Source organism: Vicugna pacos, chromosome 31 (assembly GCF_048564905.1).
Source record: "Vicugna pacos chromosome 31, VicPac4, whole genome shotgun sequence".
In the NCBI taxonomy this organism is placed as follows: Eukaryota; Metazoa; Chordata; class Mammalia; order Artiodactyla; family Camelidae; genus Vicugna; species Vicugna pacos.
In genome coordinates this window covers 25,952,148-25,969,649 of record NC_133017.1, presented here as the reverse complement: position 1 = coordinate 25,969,649, position 17,502 = coordinate 25,952,148, and the positions used below count along the sequence as shown (strand labels likewise).

At 51.5% G+C, this 17,502-nt stretch overlaps 2 long non-coding RNA genes across 3 annotated transcripts in view; one reads left to right on the top strand and one right to left on the bottom strand.

The window, feature by feature from the left end:
• The window catches only part of LOC140690568 (uncharacterized), a 42,402-nt gene that overhangs the window by 14,416 nt on the left and 10,484 nt on the right, over window positions 1-17,502 (top strand). The gene's annotated exons all lie outside the window — the stretch shown is intronic.
• Window positions 230-1,317, bottom strand: LOC140690560 (uncharacterized). The gene is made up of 3 exons (XR_012065860.1): window positions 1,113-1,317; window positions 780-1,029; window positions 230-616 (listed from the first exon to the last, which is right to left on the bottom strand). It is a non-coding gene; the product is annotated as an uncharacterized lncRNA (long non-coding RNA).

Genomic DNA, 17,502 nt, shown 5'->3' with positions numbered 1-17,502 from the left:
AATCAGGTTTCCCAGGCGCTGCTGGCCTGGGGACTCGCGTAGGACCCGCTGGAGAATTAGTGGTGGGGTAGCCAAGAGGAGAACTTCTGGGGCTGGACACAAGACCCTGTCCCTTCCTGGTGACGGGACTTGGGCAGATCCCTCCCCCATTTGTGCCTCTGTTTCCTTACCTGGGCTTTGATGAGGATTAGAATGAGGAGTGTGTATAAATTTAGGGCGGGCACACAACGAATATAAATACATTTTTTTATTAAAAAGAAAATGAATTTTACGTGCCTACAATATGCTGCAAGTCTCAGTGTGAAGTGGGACCAATGACTCAGTTCATTCTTGGGAAATGCTTGTCAGAGTTCAGTGCGATAACAGAGGTCCTCAGTCAGCAGCCTCGCGGGGGAACCTAGCTCTGCTCTGTCTCTGCCTGCTCAGTGCTGGTGAGTTCCCGGCAGGACTGTGCGAGGTGGCTGCCCACCCCTCCCCAATCTCTGATCCCCGCGACCTTGGCGGGGTGTCTCCTCTGGGAACAGGCAGTTGATGGAGGAGGCAGAGAGCTGACTCACCCATGCTCTTGGAAGGCAGCTGTGGGCAAGTTTTCCCAGGTTGCACGAGCCACGAGTTTCTGAAACAGAAGGAAAGGCCGCATCTGCTGGCTCCTGGCTGACCTCATGGGGACAATCATGGTGTGTCAAGAGGAGGGACTGGGAGGAGGGGACCCATGGAGACCTGTCATCTGAATGTTAAGTGCTCCCAGATTCTTTAGCACTAAGCAATAAATGGCTCACCGGCACATCCCAGCTCTAAGATTTCCATGGATAAAGGCTGGAATGTTCTTTACTGGGAACTTGCACATGGGAGTCTAGTCGCTTTCCAGAGGACAGGGTGGAATAAAACAGGACCAGAAGACAGGTTAGCTTCTGCTGAAACCACCCTTCAGTCAGCCTTCGGGTATAGGGTGGAGCTGGGGGAGGTAAGGCAGAGCTGGTGTAGACTCATTTTGAGCTTCTGAAGAATGTGTGAAATCCAAACTGTGGGCTGCAGGAGAGAAGCTGGGCTCGATAATTAGGTCTTCTCAACCCTCAATTTAAACCTGGGGCAGGGAGAATGCACCCCTTTACCTGGGCCTTCGGGCACTGTGCCCTCTTTGGGCGATGTCCGAACGTGATGAGTCCTCTCTGGAGCTGCCTTTCTCCATGTGGTTAACGTGCAGCACTTGTCGAGTTCCCACGATGGGAACGTGTTTAAAGCTTGGCCTGGCTCTGGCCTGGAGGAGTCGTGGGCTTCGTGTTCGGGACGTGAGGACTGAATTCTGAGTCCTTCGGGGCTTGCTTCTCTGTGGGGGAATGGAGGCAAGCGTCAGGGCCTGGAGAGCTGGTGACGTTCGTGTCAGAGGTTCTGCCCTTCACTCTGCGTGACCTCGTTTTCACCTGCATGTCGGTGTGGCCCTGCCTAACGAAAGCTCCTTTTGGGGAGATGCCGGTTATCTGCGTGGGCAGCAAAAATGGTGTTTCCTGTTATGGCCGAAGTATGATCAAAGCATCCGATGGTTTGAGCCAAAGACCTGAGAGTGGCCTGTTTAACGTCTCAGATGTTGCCCGCTTAGCAGTAGGTCATCCCAGGCCTAGCAGAGAATTCAGATTTTGTTTGGCAGAGTAGTAATTGGGTGAAAAAGCGTAAATTATGTCAAAATGAGAACGTGTTATGATTAGAAATTAAGAGCTAAAGGGTATTTCCTTCAGTTAAGTAGTAAAACCGGACCGCCTCACTGCTTCGCATGGCTTTTGTAAATGCGTGCTTGCTGGTTTTATTTGCTGTCAGTGATTAATCGCTTGTTAGTGTTTCCTCACCTCTGATGATAAACTTTAAATTACGAAAATTGTCCAAAGCTTTAACTTAAAAATGAAAGTAGATACTGAAATGAATCTGATAGTTTTTACCAGAAGACGCTGGGGAAGTCGCGGTATCGTTGACTCGCGTCTCCCTCAGCCCGCCGCCCTGGGGGACCCACACCGCGGGACCCACGCGGGCTGTGCGCCCAGCGCAGAGGCGCTGCTGGGCGGACCGGACCTGCGGGGAGGCTGGCCCGGCGGCTCTCCGGAGGCAGCGGGCCGCGGGGCGCCCCGTGCCGGTGCCCGGCCCTGCGGAGGCGCCGTCGGCCGGTTCTCTGCGGCCGCGGCCCATCTGTGAGGCCCCGACGGCGGGCGCCCGCCGACGCCCTCTGTGAGCTGGACGTGCCGAGGCGCTGGGGCCCCCGAGATGCCGCAGGCAGAGGCGCCGGCGCCACCAGGGACACGCGGCGCCTGTCGTCAAGCTCCCGCGGCCGGGCGCAGGGCTGCCGAGGGGCACCGGCCGGACCGGCCACCAGGGGGCGGCCTGCCCCGCGCGCTTAGCCCGGCCCCGCGGCCTCCTGCCGCGCGCGGGCTCGAGGCAGCCGCCGCCCAGGCCCCGCGGGTCTTACCGGCGGCAGAGCCCGCAGTCGGGGCTCCGTCCGTTGCGAGCGGACGCCGGCGGGCTCTGGGCGGCGGGTGTGTGTTTAGGGATTCGGAAGGGCCGCTTTCCGCTTCCCGCCGCGCCGCAGCCTGTGCTCGCCGGGGGTCGGCCGTCGGGGCTGACCGTGGGGCAGCCTCTGCAGCGACCGGCTCGCCACGCCCGGATCTGTCCGGGCGGCCTTCGGGGGGACGGCACAGCGCCTTCCAGAGGCTCGCGCGCCCTCCGTGGGAACTGAGAGCCAGAGAGAAGCAATCATTCCACTGTAATTTTTAAAATCCATATTCTGCGCTGCACTTTTGTTTTTAAACATCCCTAACCTTGGAGAGTTAATAACAGAAACGTAAACTGTATTTAAACTCTTTAAGATAGGATTGGGGATCTTGAATCAAGCTTTGAAACTAACGTAACTTTGAAATGATACTTCAGGATATTCAGTGAGGATCTTTAATTAGAAAAGTTCACCCTCAGGCTGGGAGGTCCTGAACGATGGGCCGCTGAGAGCGGTCAATTCAAAGGCAGCAGATCAGCACTGAGCTGCCCTTGCGGCTGCTTGAAGAAGACACAGACGAGGTTAACGTTGCTCATTCACTCAGTCACGTTTCTCGTGCAAGGGTGACTGATTCTCTCTTGCAATTTTCTTTTATGATAGTGATTTTTTTTTTTGCGTTGCCTGGACAGCTCCATACGGGCAGCACAGCTTTTTCCGTCCTATTTTAGTTCTCGAAGTGTATTGATTTTTAATTTGCTGGAGTCAGTTTTCTAGGCAACCGTGCTTTATTTAGCATGAAAAGCAGTGCCAATTTTAAACATTTATAGAGTTGTTTCTCCGAGGAAAAGCACAGGCTAGAAAGAAAAGGGAAAATTTCATTTGATGAGATTCAAATGGCAGTTGGCAGTTTGACTGTAGGAACATTTTCTTATCCAAAACAGTCACTGGAAGTCCATTTATGAAATGATATCTGGCCAATTTCTGTGCATTTTGCAGAGAGAGAGGACAGTTTCTGAGGAATCAAAACAAGTTTGCCATTGTCTTGTGAGCCTGATGCGAGAGACAAGGGGAAGGTGGAACATATAAAGCTAAAGTTTCCCCTTTATACATACAAACACACGTACTTGGAATCAGTACATGGATGGATCACACAATGTTGCTTCTCAGAAATTTTCTTTTTGTGTTTTCCTTATCTCACCCCCTTGTCCTGCAAGCTTCCTCCTTGCCTCATGCGCAGGTATGACCACAGGACGCGGTCTTTGGTTTTCATGGCACACGTGAGTTTTCCACTGCTGCTGTTCACGCACACATGCCTACTCACATGTGTGAACATGGGTGCAAAGGGCTTTTCTTTGTTGTTTTAAAAATGAGATAATACAATATACCCTATTTTGCACTTGGTCTTCCTCTGTAATTGCTCAGGGACATCTTCCAAAGTCATTAAATATGCCTCTGATTCATCCTTTCTGATGGCTGTGGTGTGCATGCACCAGAATTTATTTAACCATTCCTTTGCTAATAGGCATTCATTTGAGTTCCTCCCTTTGGCCAGTAGGAGCAGTGCTGCAAGAAATGCTTATGTCCTTGCAGTTTTAAAAAAGAACTTTACTTTTTAAAGAAGAGTTTAGGGTCACAGCAAAATTAAGAGGAAGGTACAGGGATTTCTCACATACCCTCTGGCCCCACACACGCGCAGTCTCCTGCACCGTCAACCTCCCCCACGGGAGTGGGGCGTTCATTACGCCTGGTGAACCCGCACTGACGCGTTGTGGCCACCCAGCGCCCATGGTTTGCACTGGCGTTCACTCTTGGGGTCGCGTATCCTGTGGGTTCTGACACATGTGTACTGACACGGATCCCTTAGTGCAGAACCATATGGAGGTTTCACTGCCCTAAAAATCCCCGGTGCTCCGCCCTCGTCTCTCCCTCCTAACCCCTGGCCATCACTGACTTTTCTCCTGTCTCCATAGTTGTGCCTTTTCTAGAACATCAAGGAGTTGGAATCATACATGTCCTTGCATTTTTGTTTCTGTGGGGTGGATAAAGGTGGATATAGAAGTCTGAGTTTCGTTTTCAATCCCCTTTGGCTCTTCTTTATCCACTGTCGGTGGTGGAAAGGTCAGACTCACCTGGCAGAGCCTTCACAGCTGAGAACGGCCGTGGGCCCGACTCTGCAGAGGGGAAGTGGCCTTTGCCTGAGCCTCTTCCGATGCCACCTGCTTCCTGCGTGGAATGTGGCTGATGCTAAGACCATTTTTAAAGCCTCGTTCTGCAGTTTAGCCATCATTTTAGCAGGTGTTTACTGAGCATTTACTCTGTTCAGGCAGGAGGGACATGGCCCCTTGGCTTCATGAAACATGTAAGTGCTTTGTAGGAACAGCAGAAGGGCTGTAAGGCCATAATGCACAGAGCTAGAGTGGTCTGGGGAGCTGGGGTTCATAAAGACCTACAGGGGACTTGGAGTGGACCTGGAAGTGAAAAGGGGAGGAGCCTTCTGGACAGAGAAAGCTCTGCGGTAGAGAGGGACGCGGCCTTCTCCTGTTTGTTGGAGCAGAGAAAAGGCCAGTGTGGCCAGTGGCCAGCACTGCAGGTGGGAGGGGCCAGACCGGATGTGGCATGTCAGTCTTTCAAGGGTTTTGAACCTTGCTATCGGTGAGGGAGGGATGAGCATGTCGAGTTAGGGGTGGCGGTGGCTTAGACCACCAAGGTGGGAGGAGATCTAGAGTGAAGCTGAGTTTAAGATGTAGCTTTCCCCCATTTCTAAGATTACTGTAAAACAACATAGCAATGAAAATAATTTACTCACCCCCAGATTTGTCTGATTGTCTATTTAGAGTAGATTCTAGAAGTGATCCTCTGGAAGAAATTGATGCCTGTTAAAAAATTTTTTAACATTTTTATTGACTTATAGTCATTTTACAATGTTGTGTCAAATTCCAGTGCAGAGCACAACTTCTCAGGTGTACATGAACGTACATACATCCATTGTCACATCTGTTTTCGCTGTGAGCCACCCCGAGACCCTGCGTCCGTTCACCTGTGATGCCTGTTAACGTTTTGCTGCCCCTCCTCCACCTGCCGTCTCCGGCGGGGCGGCGGATGCTCCCCCGTCAGCGTGGCGGTGGGCACTGGCCAGACTCCGTCAGCACCGGGTGCGGCCAGTCTTTCAAATACTCCCAATCCGATCGGCAGATACTAAGGTCTCACTGCCATTTGCCTTTCTTTTATTACGTCTGTGGTTGAATTTCTCAGTAACGTCACGATGTCACAAAACGCTTGTTTCCCTTTAATTTATGGTTTCCTAAAATGAAATGCGGGACTGAATGAGATGGAAAGAGAGTGGGTCTAGGACTTTCCATCTTTTAGAAACGCACCTTCCACTGGTCACCTGATGAATTGCTCTTCTCTGTAGATGTAACTATGCTCCTGGAATACGTGTTAATTTACTTTCAACAGGGAAACCGTGATGACGTCAAATAGGGTCAATCAAGAAAATGGCTTGAATCAAAAGAAAGCACTGTGGCACTGCGCTTTTAGGAGACAGGCGTGTCCTCAGGGACAGCAGGGTGAAGTAACAGACGTGGGAAAGGCTTTATGTGATAATTCTGTGGGAATGCAGTTTATCGTTTTGAGCTACAGGAGTAACCAAAGGAGACTGAAAGTACCGGACGTAGAAACCATATTACCACAGTGTGGTGGGTCCTCCTGGGTGCCAGGCCCTGTGTGATGGACGCGTGAACACATTCCCCTTCCCAGGCTGATGTTCAGCCACCCTCTGAGGTCGGCCAACCAGCGACAAAGCAGAAACTGGCGTAGACCTGGGACGTGAGTAACAGCACAAGTGCCCAGATTAAGCCAGCGCCCTGGCCTCTTGTGTATCACTGATTCCCTCCGTTCACAGTGGCCTCTCATGGTGACCTGAAGTGCCAAGTGGTCACTGTAAACCCAAACTTTTAGTACCACATGTGCCAACGAATAGCAGCTCATAGAGATGAGAAATGTTTTTCAGGAAAGGAATCCATTCCTTTTACTCCAAAAAGTTCTACTCCTTAATACTTTTCCAGAAAATAAACAGTGTTCCCAAAACATCACTCTTCAAGCATCCAGATTAACACGGATCAGACAGTAGAGGAACCTCAGGTGGGAAAGTGGACAGGACCTTGGGGCCCACGAGGAGAGTCTGTTCACAGTGCGTCCGGAAGGCTGCACATCGGAAGTTTCAGGAAACGCTTCGCCCAGGGGGCGCCTGCCCACCAAGAGGCACGCGCACGAGAATCACGTCTGCATCATCACAGCGAAGCCACTCGCCACACTAATACCACGGGGGCCTCTGGTGTCTGGACCCCAGGAAATTAATTCGTTTATAGATGAGCTAATCTGGAAACATCCTCACTGAAGCAGTTGCTCCTTTGGTTTCCTCCTCTTCAGTGTGCCCTTAACATTAATAAAAAATAACCAGGCTACCGTACTAACCCCCAAGGGCCAAATACGTGTTCTTGTCACGAGCGTGGAGGAGCAGAGTTAACGTTTCCAGATACTTAACCGCTGTCCTGTTTTGGTTTTTTCAGGGCAGGCGCATGCTTGTTAGTGATCTTGGAATCCCTTCTCATGCCTGGAGGTCATGAACTCTTTTATCATGTGCTCTGGAGATTTAGTTTTGCCAAGAATCAGGGATTTCAATGACAAAAATGCGGCACGTGAATTAAAGAATCATTTCTGGCCAGTTCCTAGTGTCCTTCCATTGACAAAACAGTGTTTTGTGTCCAGTGTTTATGTTCTGTTGGTTCCACTTCATGAATGTGGTGGGATGTCAACACTGCAAGTTGATTCAAAGTGGTAGCTTCTCTGTGCTTCAGTCACGGCAAAGGGGTGTGTATTGGTCAGTGTTCTTGAGAAAAACAGCCAATAGGATGCATACACAAACATTTATTTATTATCAGTAATTGGCTCATGTAATATATATATATATATTTAAAATACGTATTTATTTATTATAAGGAATTGGTTCATGTAATTATGGAGACTGGCAGGTCCACATCTACAGTGAGAGCTGGCGGGCTGGAAACTCAGAAGAGCCCATGGTGCACGTGAAGTCGGACGGCCGTCTGCTGGAGAATCCCTTCTTACTCTAGGAAGGGTTGGTCTTTTTGTTTAACTCGGGTCTTCAACTGATTGGATGTGGCCCACCCAAGTCAGGGCGGGCAATCTGATTTACTTAGACTTTCAACTTAAATGCTAATCTCATCCCAAAAGACCCTCACAGACATAGACATAAAAATGTTTGAGCAAATATCTGGGCCCCCTGAGACCCAGTCAGGTTGACTCACACTTAACCATCACAGAGAGGATGCTGTTTTAACCCGGAAATGAGTCAGTCTGTGAGCAAAGGAAAATGGAATAAGCCTGAGTGTGTGTTTCTCTCATTCATTTTAGAGTTGTGTGGCATCACCCAGGATGGCTGAACCATGATTTACTAAGATCCCTGGTGAATGGACATCTAAACGGTCTCTCTCCTTTTGCCTTCATGCCTGTAGCCTTGAGAACTTGTGCAGATATTTCTGAACTATGCATTCCTGTGGTCAAATTGCTGCCAAATTGCCCTCCCACAGGGTCTTTGAATTTCCACTCCCACCTTTCTCCTCATCCTGTGAGCCCTGAGCACTACCTGTCTTCCGCATTCCTGCTAATCTCAGCAGAGAAAGGTGACCCTGTTTCTCTAATGTGCCTTCTCTGATCACTGTCATCCCGTTACGGTTCTTCCACGAACTGCTTGTTAGCGCTTTGGGTGCTTTTAAACAAGGAACAGCCCGCTCTCAGAGCTCCCTTTGCTAGACTGAGAGTTGGCGGGCTCCTGCGGGACTTGCCGCCTCGTGCTGGACCCAGGGGCTCTTCCAAGGTTGCCGATCGCGTCCTGTGTGGGGCGCTGTACTTTCCCCGCCGTTGTCTCCATCATTTCTCCGCATCATTCTTTTGAGGTGAACTATGATTTAGCTCCATTTCATGGTGAGAAACTGAGCCCTAGAGGGAGTAACTCACTTTTCCAAGGTTAATATAGCAACACTGGTAGCCGCTTGGTTTACTCATGTTAACCAGAGGTTAGCACATTGCATGGGGGGCAAGCTTGCAATACTAACGAGAAAACCACCAGCATCACTGGATAATTTATGAAAGTACAATTTTTGCTTTGGCTTCCTAATTTTCTTTTTCCATCCCCCCAAAGGCCTTGCCTCAGGGCCGTTCTCAGGATGGAAATGAGTTGCACAGCTGTTCCACCTTCTTGGTGTGCATGTGTGTGTGTGTGTGTGCGCGTGCGTGCGTGTGTGTGTGTTTAAGAACCAGACTTGACTTTTTGGGACATGGATCTGCCAGGAAGGAGGCTGTAGGCACAGAGGGACAGGCTCTTGGGACAAAGAGGAAGCTCTAACCCTGAAGGAAGAAACATTTCCCAGCCCAGGGAATCCCAGGGGCTGTGATGAGAAGCCGGGCTGGGCAGGCCCAGATCCCTGACAGAGCTTTGTGGGAAACAGCCGTCCACCCACACAAGCAGTGAGTCTTGCTGACCAAAACACAGAAGACCTTTCAGAATAATCTGCTTGGTAGTAGGCTCCCAGGACCACCACGTGGCCCCGTGGAGAGCTGGGGAGAGGTTCCCATGAAGACGGAGACTGAGTTTTCTACCAGCCGAGTGCGACAGGGATTTTGACTCAGATTTCATTTGATTTTGGAAAAAATAATGAGACATTTCTTCCATCCCCATGTTAATGTTTGCACGTTCATTTTTATTACATAGAAAGAGCATGTCTCAGGCAATGACTGAGGAATCCAAGGTGCTAACCAACCAAAGGTGCAACTGAGTCAAATATTTTTAGCTCAGTGAGCAAACGGATAAATGGGTGCCAGACCGCCAGACAACGGCAGTTTGATTGAAGCCTGGCATCTGGTTCCTATTAGCCAAATTGGAGGCAAAATATGTGTTCAAGGTTTCCTGCCAGTTAATTTAAAAAGTAATTCGGGTTTCATGGGCCTCGGTTGAAGTTTGGTTTCGGGGATCCCATGGGCATGAAACCGCAAGAAGCTGTAATGAGCTAGGCAGGCTCGTGATTTCTCTTCCATATTGTAAAAGCAGTAATAACCACCCCGCAGAATGTTTGGAAAGGAGACGGCAGTGACTCACAATCCCAGTCCCCGATGCAGCTTGCCATCTTGTCTTGCACGTTCTTCGAGTGCACCCCCTGTGACGGCGACAGAGAGGACGTTGTATCCGCGCGCACGTTTGTGTCCGCAGCCGCGTGACTCAGAGGATGCTGCGCGCTCTGGCCGCTCCCAGCGTCGTTCTCGTGGATTTACGTCGTCCTCGTGAGCGCTGCTTGTCTTCTTCTTGGTGGTCCGTCGGGGGCAGACCCCACTGCCTTCTGCCTTCCCCATGGTGCGGGGTTGTTAGGATGCAGCCATTTTTTTGCTCCCAGAAATGCTGACATGGCCACACCTCTGCGCAGCCCGCCACGAGCCCAGGGCAGGACCTCCCGTGGCTCTGCCTTTGCGCCTGTCACCAGATTGCCTTCGGAGGAGCTGTGCCCGTTTGCACTCAGCAGAGCCTGCTCCCCTAAACCCTCACGGTGTATCCTTGGTCTGATTCTGTGCTTTGAGGTCGCTAATGATTCTGAACATCTTCCTGTGTGTTTACTGACCAGCGGCTGGACCTCTGTTGTGAGTCTCCTTCAGGGACAGTGGCTGTGTGCATTTCAGTTGCCATGTCTGGTGTACAGAGAAGGCTGGGGAGCTCGTTCCCTGGAACTGACCTTGTCATCTCACAAGGTGGGAGGGAGAAGTTAAAACTTTCAGTGAGTGACACACCTGTAGCTTAGAACAGCCCCTTCCCGGGTTGTGCTCAGCTACTTCGAGTGCCGGTCAGATCCCAGCTCTCCTCTGCTGGTGGCCACAGACGCCGCGGGATCCTGGCCTGGTCCTGGCTCCTGGGGCTTCCGCTGGTTCATCTTGTAAAACTAATTCCCATGAAATAGATGGGGCTCATGTGCTGTGGTTTTTGAGTTCATTGTGAACTCATTAACAATGTAGCCAGCAGGGAAGACAAGTGAATACTGACCCAAGCTGGTTAGAAGGCTGTTTAAGAAACTGGAAAAGTGTGGCTGAGACGCCTCAGGTGTGTCTGGATGGTCACCATGTCCTGCAGGTGAATGAGAACAGAGACAAAATCTTTCTGACTCACAGCTTCCCAGAGATTTCTGCATCAGATTGGCTGAGCGACGTCCCCAATTATTCAATCAAGCACCCACCTAGGTGCTTCTGTGAGGGTTGTAGATGCGATTAAAGTCTTTCATCAATTGTCTTTAAGTAACAACTTAAAGGATTATCCTGAATGACCTTGGTGGGCCTGATCCGATCAGTTGAAGGGCCCCAAGAGCAGAGCCTAGGCTTCTCTGAAGAAAAAGAAATCCACCATCGACAGCAGCTTCAGTCCCTGCCTGGGGGTTCCCTCTCTTTCACACTGTCTACCTGACACAGTTCCTACTTGTCCAATGAGACCCCAAAGCCACGTGAATCATTTCCTTATGACAGACCTCTTAATACAGATTTCCTACTGCTTCTGTGTCAGTGATCAAACCCTGGCTGGCACCCCCCCAGTGCCCTCCTCATCTGCCTCCCACTCCATCCCACCCCCTTTCCCGTTCCTCTCTGAAGGGACTTTATGTACAGCCCATCCTCCACTTTTCCCTGGAGCCACCTGGGCAGACGGCATAGAGAGGAAAGTCAATGATGGAAAAGAAACTGTTAACCAGGAGGCATCTTAGATATGTCTGTCCCCTTCCATCCAACATTTCATTATGAAAATGTTCGAACTACAGAAAATTTGAGACGGTTATAGTGAACACCTGTACAAGCTACACTCCGCCATTAAAGTTCCACCACACCCACCTCTGTTACGTATCCATCCATATATTCTTCTCCTCGTCCACCAGCCCGTGCTACTTTTTGATGCATTTCAAGGCACGTTGCAGATATTAACACCTTTCTCCCTAAGTGCTGCAGCAGGTACATTATTAAGTAAAATGTAGTATTAATGGATAGCTCTTTTTTTGAGGAAAGTTTCACGCAATGAGACGCACAGATCTGAAGTGGGCCATTCAGCGCGTTTTGGCAGGTTCTTCCAGCTGCGTGACCTGAGCTTCCCCCACAGGCATCTGCATCGCCCCGAGCGTCCCCCATGCTCCTTCCCAGTCCTCTGTTTCTCACCCCAGAAGCCGCCGCTGACTGTTTTCCCTCCACAGTTAGTTTTCCTTAGTCAAGAAATTAATCGATGCAGAATCACAGGGTCCATATTCTATGTGTCTGGCTTCTTGCATTCAGCACGATGTTTCTGGGGGTCATCCGTGCTGTGCAGTGTGTCAGTTGCTTGTCCCATTTTGCATCTCCTTGGGCACACACCTCACGGCTTGTGTATATGTCCTCCTCCTGATGGGTGTCCGGGTGGTGTCTGGCTATTGTGAATAGAGCTGCTGTGAATGTCCTTGGAGGAGCCTGTCTGCGGATGCATGTTTTTCTCACCTCTGGGTTACTGTCTAGGACTGAAATTGCTCTATCGCACGGTAGGCTTATGTTTAAGTTCCTGTGAAGGGACCAGACCTTCCCCACGGGGGTTGCCCTGGATCCCACTCCCACCAGCAGTGCCTGTGTTTTCACCGACATTTCAAATTGTCAGTCTTGCATGTTTAGCTCTTCTGGGGGCGTTGAGTCTGTCTCGTTTTGATTGCAGTTGCATTAATGATGTTGAGCGCTTCTCATGGTAGCAGTGTCTTTTGGTCCCATGCTTACAGAGCCTTGAGTCATTGTCACCCCCAGCTGTGTGGGGGGGCAGGGCAACCGGGTCAAGAGCTACATTCTGAAAATCGATCTTGAGTGGTGTCTTCCTGAAGCCAAGGTCGAATTCTTGACTCCAGTGGGGAATCTGGAGACAAAAGGCCATATGCAGATGCCCATTTCCCAGCAAAAGTGACATTCTCAAAGGGGAATAAAGCCAGGGTCTGCGGCAGATGACTAAGGGAGCTGATGAGAACACGGGGCTCAGTGAGGATCGTGGGGTCAGTGAAGATGATGGGGGTCAGTGAGGATCGTGGGGGTCAGTGAGGATCGTGGGGTCAGTGAGGATCGTGGGGTCACTGAAGATGATGGGGGTCAGTGAGGATCGTGGGGTCACTGAAGATGATGGGGGTCAGTGAGGATTGTGGGGTCATTGAAGATGATGGGGGTCAGTGAAATTCATGAAGGCCAGTGAAAATCGTGGCAGTGAGGATTATGTGGCTGGTAGGGCCAGAAGGACTCTGAGGCTACTGGCCCTGAGATTCGGGACATCCTGTCCACCTCCATGCACTGGCGGTGACGTGTGTAGGGAAGCCTTGGGCAGGACTATTCGGGGAGATTTTTCGGGCCGGGCAGTAGGTTTCCTCCTTACGAATGCACACGTGATATTCACAGAGTAAAACAATCGGACGCTTCTCTGTGGCATACGCCATAAACATGTCTCCCAGCCTACTGCTTGAGAATCCAGCTTCGGACAGAGCGACTCTCCAAGGTAGGGGTAGCGTTCAGATATTAATGTGTAATTTAATGTGTAACCTCAGTGCTCTGTCACTCTGCCATAGCTGACGACTGTGGCTGAACAAAGGCTTTAACTTGGAGGTGAGCTGGCGCAGCGGCTCAGCACAGGCAGAGGTCTGATGGTCAGCACCCTTGGAGCAGAACGTCGGGCTGCACCAGGCCCGTGCCTGGAAAGTGATCTGCTTTTCTAGCCACTGAGTCATTTCCTCACAGAGGAAAATGGGGGGGAGGTGGTGTTTGATATCCTCTGTTCCACGCAAACTACGTTATGCAAAGCTGGACTTTTACAAAGGATCCAAGCATGCGGGGTGATTTTTATATTTTAAACAGCTTTTGCTGGATAAGAGCTCACTAGAGATTCATTAGAATTTCAGGTCCTTCTCTAGTCAAAACACAATCTGATTGTTAAAAATTCATCAGGCAACTGATTCTCCCAGGCAGGTGCAGGCTCAGAGCAAGAACTGGGCCTCCCCAGACACAGGGTGGGGGTCCTGGTCCCTCAGGAGACAGCACAGCATGGGGCGGTATGCATGCTTGGGACACCGCCTGGTTTGTGCTGTCCCATGTGGCCGAGCCATGCAGCACTGCCGTAGGCTGAATGTTTGGGTCCCCCCAGGTTCATATGTTGAAACCTAACACCCAGTGTGGTGGTGTCAGGAGTGGGGCCTGGGAAGGTGAGAAGGTCATGAGGTGGGGGCCCCAGGAATGGGACCAGTGTCATTCTAAAGAGGCCCCACAGAGCCTTCCACCATGTGAGGACACAGCGAGAAGACAGCCGTCTCTGAACCAGGAAGGGGGCTCCCACCAGACACCAGACCTGCCTGTGCCATGGTCTTGACTTCTCAGCCTCCAGGACGTGTGAAATCAATGTCTGCTGTTTAAGTCACCTGATTGGTGGGAAATTTTGCTACAGCAGCTGAATGATGGGGCACCCATCCGGGGTCCCAGCATTAGCACTGCAGAGACCGAGGACTCTGGAGTGGGGTAAGTAGTAAGTGATTGTCTTCGTCAGCGGGGGCTGCCATAACAAAACGTCCCAGACTGGGTGGTTCAAACACCACAAATTTATTTCTCACTGTTCTGAAGGCTAGAAGTCCAAGGTCCAGGTGCCAGCCAGTGTGGTTCCCCAGTGAATCTCTCTTCCTGGCTTGCAGATGGCTGCCTTATGGCTGTGCCCTCACAGAGCAGAGAAACAGAGCAAGCTCTCTGGTCTCCTCTTGAAAGGACACTAATCTCATCATGAGGGGCCCACCCTTATGACTTAATCTAAACCCAGTTACCTCCTCAAGGCCCCATTTTCAAATACCAGCCCACCAGGGGTTAGGGTTTTAACATAGCAATTTTGAGAGGGCACAATTCATTCTACATGCAAAATATATTCATTCTCCCATGCAAAATATATTCATTCCATACCAACAGCCCCAAAGCCTTCATTCATTCAGCATCAGCTCTAAAGTCTAAAGACTTGTCTAAATCAGGTATGAATTAGACCTGAGTATAATTCACCCAGAAGCAAAATTCCTCTCCAGCTGTGAACCCGTGAGGCCAGACAAGTTATGTGCTTCCAAAGTGCAACAATGGTGCAGGCCTAGGATAGATGCTCCCCATGCAAAAGGAGAGAATTAGGGAGAAGGAGGGGGGACAGTTCCCAACCAAGCACAAAACAAGGTGAGAAAGACTCCAGAAGATCTTAAGACTTGAGAATAACCCTCTTTGGTTCTATGTTCTGCCTCCTGGGCCCCCGGGGGCAGCACTTCTGCCTTCAGGACCACTGGGGTGATGTATTATGAGACTTGTTATAAGGAATTGGCTTATGTGGTTGTGGAGGCTAAGTCCCAGGTCTGCGGTCAGCAAGCTGGAGGCACAGGAGGACCCAGGAGTCCCAGTGGTGCGGTTCTGGCCTCAGTCCTAAAGCCTGAGAAGTAGGGCAACCAATTGTCTAAGTCCAGGCCTAATTCCAGTCAGAAGGCAGGAGGAAACTGATGTCCCAGCTCAGACAGTCACACAGAGAGAGCAAACTCTGCCTTCATCCACCTTTTGGGCCAGTCAGGCCTTCAACTGATTAGATGGGGCCCACTGACATGGGGGAGGGCAATCTGCTTCACTCAGTCTACTGATTGAAAGCTAACCTCATCCAGAAACACCCTTACAGACACAGCCAGAACCAGTTTTAACCAAATATCTGGGCACCCAATCAACCTGACACAGACAATTAGCCATCACAGTGACTGAATGGATGAAGGAATGGTATCGGGTTGTTCACAGGCTGTAGAAACAGTAAGGACAGGGCTGCAGGCTACCCAGGGCATCTCCAATTAATTCTTTGACCCCTTCAAATTGACTAAGATAATTTCTCAGAGTCCCCAGAAGACATGGTGGTTCTAAGATGGGTGAGGCGGAGATGGGATGGCAGTGGGGTGGGGAAGAGGGCAGTGGGGTGGGCAAGAGGGCAGTGGGTCTCCTTCTCTGACCTGGAGTCACTGCCTCACCTAGTTTGGTGTTCCCAGCAGCTTGTGGGCCATCCTGTGTCCTCTGGCTCAGGCCATCTCCCAGGCCAAGACAATAAATCCAACAAGAGAAGTCGGAAGCCCCCGGTTTCTCTCCCTGGTGGCTAAGTTCGCCTCGTTCCTGTGACCTGACGCTACCTGTTCGCAGGCCGGAGAACCTCCGTCCTCGGGGCCTCACCAGGCTGGAAAACCGCGGGGCCCATGCTTTCTCCCAGGTCAGGGATGGCTGGATTAGACTCAGATTCTGAAACCTGTCTGTTGGTTTCTGTTGTTGCCCCTTAACTGTTCTGTTGTGCATTTCTTGTTTCCTCGACGAGCAAGTTGCTCATTCAGTGCAAGGACTTGGCTTCATGCACCTGAAATTCCCACACCATTTGACAGCCTCGAAGGGACGCCCATCACTTGCGTTTTTGCTGGACTGGGCTGCGTCCCGGCTGCCCAGCCAGCCGGCCACCGGGATGGCGGGACAGGGACATGCACTTCTGCTTCCGTTTAAAGGCAAATAAAGCGTGAAAGTCCAGCTGACGAGGGTGGAGACAGCTCTCCAAGACAAGCAAACGTGGAACGCGGTCCTGGGGGTGAACCGGTTTGAATTTAAGCGAGTTCCTTCCCTGGAAGAGTGTGAATTATCACCGCAGCTCTTGCTCCGGTGATCAGCCTGCCCATCTTCCTACCCGAGCGCAGTTCAGACGTGCAGAAATAGAGAAAATAACGTAAGGGTCGATGTTTTCCTGACGTGACGGAGCCCGCGGTGCCCCGCCCACCCCCCTCGGGCTTTGGAGTTCCGCGCACACAGTCCCTTCAGATGCCCGTGGTTCTGTCCCTGGTGTGAGGCAGGCCAGATGCCCAGGGCTCAGGACTTGGTGGACAAGGAGCCCGCGCCCTTGCCCTCGGGGGTGGCCCGTGGGACCTCCACAGTTTCTCAGAACAGCCCCAGGTGACACTCCTGAACCCTGCCCCCCACATTTGGCTTCCTTCCCTTTCCCGCCTTCCTTCCTGCCTCCCTCACGTGCCTTGTTCACCTCTCAGTTCCTGTACTAGAGTCAGCTTTGGGGCATCCAACCAGGACACCTCCAATCCAGATTCAGAAATTATCAAGGTTTTGCCAAACTTGCTTCTTGTCTTCCCTTTGCTCTGGACTTCCTGAAAACAAATCCCAGATGTCACGAGGTGATGCTAATGGTTTATGGTTCTGCTCCGGGGGAGGAATGGAGCTGCCCCCTCTGCAGAGTCCGGTCCCCTGCCGCCTCCCCGTCCCACCGCAGGCCGGGGTCCCCAGGCGGGCCATCTGGACGCAGGCTGGGAACATGCCAGCCCGTGTATCACTGTTTATCTTTTCACACAGAAAGTTCAGGCCTCAAGTCGTGGGTGTGATAAGTTGTGAAAGGGAGATTTCCTTTAAAAGAAGGACCTTTCCTTAGAAGATAAGAAACAGGGGGAGAGCACAGCCTCGCAAGCAGGGCCCGCTGCACCCGGGGCGGGCGAGCAGCTTGCCGGGAAGGATGCAGGGAAAGACGTCTGTTGGCACCAGTGGCTGCTTGCAAGGGCGCTGTTTCGCAGGGCTGGGGCCCCTCCGTTGTCGGCACAGGTGGGGGTCGCGGAGAGCCGCGTCGGGGAAACCGCCCTGCCCTTCGACTTCCAGCCTCCAGGAGGGAGAAGCAGTACATGCCTGTGGGTTCAGACCCAGGCTGGGGAGCTTTGTTACGCAGCCTGAGAAAACTAACGCACCGTCGCGCAGACGCCCTCCCTCCAGCCGCCCTGCGTCCCCGCGCTGCGGGGGAGGGGGTTTCAGGGAGCCTGGGCCCCACCCGGGCTGTCCGGTGGGCCTTTGTTGTTGTTCTCTCTTACACTGTTATGCTTTGAAAGAAGCGTTAGTTAATAGTTTTTCGTTTTTCTAACGAATCCTCA